Here is a 5,750-nt window from a genome sequence, read left to right as displayed (position 1 = left end):
TTTGCCCCGATGATGCGTTGTGCAGACCTCACCACCCTCTGGAGAGCCTCACGGTTGTGGGCGGAGCAGTTGCCATACCAGGCGGTGATACAGCCCGCCAGGATGCTCTCGATTGTGCATCTGTAGAAGTTTGTGAGTGCTTTTGATGACAAGCCAAATTCCTTCAGCCTCCTGAGGTTGAAGAGGCGCTGCTGCGCCTTCTTCACGACGCTGTCTGTGTGAGTGGACCAATTCAGTTTGTCCGTGATGTGTTCGCTGAGGAACTTAAAACTTACTACCCTCTCCACTACTGCCCATCGATGTGGATAGGGGGGTGCTCCCTCTGCTGTTTCCTGAAGTCCACAATCATCATCATAGCTTAGTGATGAGCTTCGTGGGTACTATGGTGGGTACTACGCTGATCTGTAGTTAATGAACAGCATTCTCACATACAGTGGGGAGAACAAGTATTTGATACACTGATGATTTTGCAGGTTTTCCTACTTACAAAGCATGTAGAGGTCTGTAATTTTTATCATAGGTACACTTCAACTGTGAGAGACGGAATCTAAAACAAAAATCCAGAAAATGACATTGTATGATTTTTCAGTAATTAATTTGCATCGGTGGCGACCCGTTTGTCGTCGATACCTGGAGGTGGTATTGAGACGAGCCGACCGGACTCTCTTCCAGGTGCAACGACAGCGGTGAACAAACATTTGGGCCGAGGGTACGCCGACCTTTTCCTCTTGCTCCTTGAAGAGCGGGGGCTGATAACCCAAGGAACACTCAAAGGGTGAGAGACACGTGGCAGAGCAAGGAAGGGTGTAGCGTACAAATTCTACCCACACTAGTTGCTGACTCCAGGTGGTGGGGTTGGCTGAGACCAGGCAGCAAAGAGTCGTCTCCAGGCCTTGGTTGGCCTGCTCCAACTGGCTGTTGGACTGGGGGTGGCCTCGGAGGACAGACTGGCCGACAACCCAATGAGTGTGCAGAATGCCTTCCAGAACCGGGGAGAGAACTGAGGACCCCGGTTGTAGACCATGTCCACTGGGAGTCCATGGATCTGTAAGATGTGCTGCACCATGAGCTGTGCCATCTCTTTGTCAGAGGGTAGCTTGGGGAGAGGAATGAAGTGGGCGGCTTTGGAAAACCTTTGGCAGAGGGTAGCTTGGGGAGAGTAATGAAGTGGGCGGCTTTGGAAAAGCTTTGGCAGAGGGTAGCTTGGGGAAAGGAATGAGGGCGGCTTTGGAAAACCGGTCCACTATTGTCAGAATGGCGGTGTTGCCGTCAGATGGGGGGAGACCCGTAACAAAGTCCAGGGATATGTGAGTCCAGGGACGGTGCTGAACAGGCAGAGGTTGAAGGAGACTAGCCGGAGCTTGCCGGGGGGTCTTGTTCTGTGCACAGATCGTGCATGAAGCGAAGAACGCCGACAGTCATGAACTAGGCCACCAAAAGCATTGACGCACAAAGGCCAGGGTCCAACGGGAGCCCAGGCAGCAGGCAAGCTTGGAGGAGTGTGCCCACTCCAGGACCGAGGATCGGATATCGTCAGGAACAAACATTCGGTTATAAGGCTCCCCCCCAGGGTTCGACTGGGAATGCTGCGCCTCACGAACATGCTTCCCCATTCACCAGGTGTGTGCCATCGCCAGGCATGAGGTGGGAAGCATGGTCTCCGGATCCGGGGGTGTAGCCGCAGGGCTATAGCAGTTTGACAGCGCATCCGGCTTACGACTTAACATTCTTTGATCCTGGTCGGTATGAGAAGGAGTTGTTGAACCGAATGAAAATCAGGGACCACCTAGCTTATCTGGAATTGAGACGCTTGGCGGTGCAGAGATATTCCAGGCTCTTGTGGTTTGTCCACACAATGAACGGATGTTCCGCTCAGCCAGTGTCTCCACTCCTCCAATGCCATCTTCACCGCGAGAAGCTCACGATTCCCCACATTGTAGTTCCTCTCCGTTGCTTTGAGCCAATGGGAGAAGGCAGCACAACTTGAGGTCCAGGGCAGAACGCTGGTACAGGACAGCCCCCACCCGACATCCGAAGCAGCGGCCTCCACAAAGAACTGGCGGGACGGGTCAGGATGAACCAAGATGGGTGGTGTGGTGAAACGGTGCTTGAGATCTCGGGAACGTCCCAGTCAGCAGCTGGGGACCATGCAAATAGAACCTTGGGAGAGGTGTGTACAGACAGGGTGGAAGCCAGGGTGCTGTAACCCCGGATAAAGCAGCAATAGACGTTGGCGAATTCCAGGAAACGCTGCAGTTGCACTCTGGACGTAGGCATGGGCCAATGCACCACCGCTCTCACCTTCCCGGGATCCATCTGTACACTCCCTGAGGCGATGATGTAACCCTGGAAGGGGATGGTGGAGTGATGGAATTCGCACTTCTCTGCTTTCAGAACAAGCTGGTTCACCAGGAAGCGTTGGAGGATCTGACAGACATGGAGCACGTTCTCTTTGGCGGAGCGGGAGAAAATTAGGATGTCTTCGACATAGACGAAGACAAACCGGTTCAACATGTCGCGGAGAACATAATTCACCAGAGCCTGGAACACAGCAGGGGCGTTGGTAAGTCCAAATGGCTTGACCAGTTTCTCATAATGACCACTGGCTGTTTTGAAGACAGTCTTCTACTCATCTCCTTCCCCTATCCACACCAGGTGGTAGGCATTCCGTATGTCCAGTTTGGAGAACACAGTGGCCCCCTGGAGCGGTTTGAAGATTGAGGAGATGAGAGGTAGTGGGTAGTGGTTCTTCACCGTGATGTTGTTGAGGCCCCGGTAGTCATTGCACGGGCGCAGGGTCTTTGTGGAGAAGAAGGACAAAGCCCTGCACCAGTGCATTGCATTCTCCGGCGGGAGGCAGGAGGACGGATGAACACTGCAACTAGGGTGTCCTCATAGCCTTGATCTCCAGACCTGACGTTTCAGTACTCATTTTGGGTGCATGAACTCTGCAATATGTTTAAGCCAATATTCTGGAAGAGGTTCTGGAAGTCAAGCAGTAGAACATGTGAGGTGCTGGAACTCAGTTCTGGTGTTCTGTCCCTTGTCAAGCTTATGTATTTCCTTCAGTGATTCAAACAGAAAATTGACACAAAAGTCGATACAAATACCACTCTGATAAAGAGACAGTTCTTGTTGTAATAATTTGTTCTTCAGTGTCTTGTCAGTGGTGGAAGAGATACTCTGGAGCTGCTGCAGTGTGTCTGGGGCTGCTGTGTGTTCTCCTACTGGCTGGGATCATAGGCCTGTTTCTCTACCGTGAGTTTGATATGTTCCCACTCAAACATTCTTCATCATCAGTGGTGTAATGACCAGGGATCAATTACATTTACATTCCAGTCAATTACATTGTGACAATACACCAAATTCCAATTCCACGTTTTCCTCATTAAAAAGCATTGAAGATAATTTGGATTGAAATAGAATTCCAGTGTACTTCCTGAATTGACTGGAATTGAAATGCAACTGACCCCAACCCTGGTCATGTCTAATTAACATGTCCACTGTTACCTTGTTCATTGGTCGTATTATTTCACAGAGAGAAACCAGTTGACCTGTTCCAACACCCTGACTGAAGAGAGGGACCAGCTACACACCAGCAACAACACCCTGATCAAAGAGGGAGACCAGCTACAGAGTCGCAACAACACCCTGACCAAAGATGGAGACCAGCTACAGACGAGCAACAACACCCTGATCAAAGAGAGAGACCAGCTTCAGAAAGAGATAGAACTTCTGAAACAATCTTTAGTTGAGAAAGGTGAGTCAAATTGTCTAATGACTGTTCTGTTTGACAGTCTCTGTATCAGTTCACATGCCACTTACAAACAGGCAAATAAACGTATATTAAATGAAAAATGTGAGAAACAAACTAAGACTTCCAAACATTCCATTAGTTAGTGCCCCGTCTTCCTTAATTCAACTTAAATCAATGTTGTATTTAAGTGACTAAAGCAGGAAATGTTCAACTTATAGTGTGTCCTCAAGGATGGAAGAAGCTTGGTAGCAGTTGTTACTACCTGTCCACTGAGTACAAATCCTGGAAGGAAAGCAGAGAGGACTGCAGAAATAGAGGAGCAGACCTGGTGGTCATCAAGAGCCAAGAACAACAGGTGTGTGAGAAAGAGAGAGAGTGACAGAGAAAAGAGAGAGAGAGAGGGAGAGAGAGATAGAAAGCAGTAATGACTATGTTTTAGCAATGTTGTCTCTCTCCCACAACTACAGACATTAGTCAATTGGTTATGTGGACGAAATAACTATGTCTGGATTGGTCTGACTGACTCTGTTTCTGAGGGGACCTGGAAATGGGTGGACGACACACCACTGACCACAAAGTAAGACATTAATGAATTCTATGTAACTATGACATCACTGTCTGGAGTAGTATGTTCAAAATGGACAGCCTGATTCTCCTACAGGTATTGGAACAGTGGACAGTCTGATTCTATGTGTTGTTTCTTCTACAGGTATTGGAACAGTGGACAGTCTGATTCTATGTGTTGTTTCTTCTACAGGTATTGGAACAGTGGACAGTCTGATTCTGTGTTGTTTCTTCTACAGGTATTGGAACAGTGGACAGTCTGATTCTATGTGTTGTTTCTTCTACAGGTATTGGAACAGTGGACAGTCTGATTCTATGTGTTGTTTCTTCTACAGGTATTGGAACAGTAAACAGCCTGATTCTGTGTTGTTTCTTCTACAGTTATTATTGGAACAGTAAACAGCCTAATGGTGGTGGAGCACAGAACTGTGTGTATTTCTACTCCTGGTCATCAGACAGAGGAGAATGGTGGGACTATGACTGTTACTATAAATACAGATGGATCTGTGAGAAATAGGATTCATCCTCGGTTCTCTCTGAACTGCTAAATAAGATTATGCTCAGTATATCGTAAACTATTTTCTGCTTATTCAATGTACCTGTCAAGAACATACAATATAGAACAAGACAAATGTAGAATACATTATAACAAAAATATATGCAATAACAATACAATGAATTGATAAGAGAAGGACTGTTCTGTCTGTTGTTGAGGAAATTCACCACTAAGGACTCAAATTCAAAGGGAATGAATCAATCTTTATTATCACAGTCCCAGAGGTTCACTGACTCAATACAATCCTGATGTTCATGTTTATTATCACAGTCCCAGAGGTTCACTGACTCAATACAATCCTGATGTTCATGTTCATTATCACAGTCCCAGAGGTTCACTGACTCAATACAATCCTGATGTGCATGTTTATTATTATTACTTTTTAGTTTAGTCTACTTGCTAAATATTTTTCCTAACTCTTCCCGAACTGCACTGTTGGTTAAGGGCTTGTAAGTCATCATTTAACGGTAAAGTCTATACTTGTTGTATTCAGCGCTTGTGACAAATTTTGATTTGATTTGAGACTCATTATACTGTGACACAAACAAGTCATATCAGCACGGTTGGTTCCTGCATGAGACTGACTGATACCACACCAGACTTCTTACCTTGAAACTGAGATACTCCTTTTGGTTCCCAGAGCAATGTTCTGGGTGTACTGGGAAATTGCTTATTCAGTGATAGTGTGGAAAAACAGACAGACTGCCCACCCCAACTCACGCCCTGAACATACTAAAACAAAGACAAAAACAAAGGAACAACGGTCAGAACGTGACAGTGAGAGTGTTGATTCCTCCCATGTACAGTCAACCAGTTACTCGCATGAACCCAACCAAGTTGGATATTAGAAAAGCAGCATTATTCTAAACATAC

The 5,750-nt window shown here is 46.8% G+C and overlaps 1 long non-coding RNA gene across 1 annotated transcript; it reads left to right on the top strand.

Annotated features, from left to right (window-relative positions):
* Positions 1 to 4,034: 4,034 nt before the first annotated feature.
* Positions 4,035 to 4,678, top strand: LOC135537095 (uncharacterized). The gene is made up of 3 exons (XR_010455121.1): positions 4,035 to 4,112; positions 4,225 to 4,334; positions 4,657 to 4,678. It is a non-coding gene; the product is annotated as an uncharacterized LOC135537095 (long non-coding RNA).
* The last annotated feature ends 1,072 nt before the right edge of the window (positions 4,679 to 5,750 follow it).

This window comes from Oncorhynchus masou, unplaced genomic scaffold (genome assembly GCF_036934945.1).
Source record: "Oncorhynchus masou masou isolate Uvic2021 unplaced genomic scaffold, UVic_Omas_1.1 unplaced_scaffold_709, whole genome shotgun sequence".
Lineage (NCBI taxonomy): Eukaryota > Metazoa > Chordata > Actinopteri > Salmoniformes > Salmonidae > Oncorhynchus > Oncorhynchus masou.
This window is presented reverse-complemented; position numbering and strand designations above follow the sequence as displayed.